A 975-nucleotide genomic window follows, 5' to 3' on the forward strand; every position below is an offset into this window, starting at 1 on the left:
GTCTGCTCGGCCCCTCCCGTTCCACTCCTGGGAGCCCGGGTCTGCGGGGAGTAGGGGATGGGGGGAGTTGGTGAAATCCGAACCCGGGCTCTGAATGAAGGGGAGCAGATGTCCCTGTGTTGCTGGGAGGCCCGGGTGGCCTGCTGTTCAGACGGTGATCGTCGGGGCGCTGACCTTCCGGGGCCGCAGTCCGTCTCGGTGCAGATGGCCTGCCAGCCCTGCCCGCTCCTCGGCGCGGGGCCCGCGGCAGCCGGCGGGTCGGGGGCCGGAGGGAGCCGTCTGCGTGGTTTTGGGGGGGTAGGGGGAGAGGTCGGGGAGGGGGCCAGCGGGGCCCCGGGCGGGAGGGCAGGGCCAGCCTCGCGCACAAAGGAGCCCTGGCGGCGGCCCCTCGGAGGACAATGCAGCCCTGGGGCGCGGGGGGCTGCGCCGCGCTCCAGCTGCCTCTTCACAGGGAGGCCTGCAAACGTGCCCACTTGATTCTAAATCCTCTTAGGCGCTCGCGGTGTGAACCGGGAAGGGGGTGGCCCTTCAAGCCTTTGCAGTCCCAGGCCTGGAGCCTGGCCCTCGGCTAGCGGTTTGCACCACGCATGCAAATCGAGTTGGCGTCTTGGAGATGTGGGCAGAGTCTGTTGGGTTACCAGCAAACGCCCCGATACGGCTCTTCAGTGCCACGCGGGGTCCCGAAAAATGTGCAGGGTGTTTCCCCTGGAAAGACTTCCTGTTAAGTGTTCAAAAAAGCCAGCTGAGCTGCGCGTCATTAGTCACCCAGGTATTTACACTGTTTTTCCTATTTCCTTTCTCTCTTGGCCTCTGTGGTCAGTGGTATAAAATTCCTAGGAACTCCCACCTAAACACCAGCTTCCTGTTTATGCTCTCAGTGGCTTTAATGTCTAGCTGTTGAAAGCAGTTGACCAAGGCTCTATGAAACGACTAACGGAGGTTTGCAGGTGAACAGAGAGAGGAGAAAAAAAAACA

Source organism: Moschus berezovskii, chromosome 15 (genome assembly GCF_049115385.1).
Source record: "Moschus berezovskii isolate FMDL1 chromosome 15, NW_MosBer_1.0, whole genome shotgun sequence".
Lineage (NCBI taxonomy): Eukaryota > Metazoa > Chordata > Mammalia > Artiodactyla > Moschidae > Moschus > Moschus berezovskii.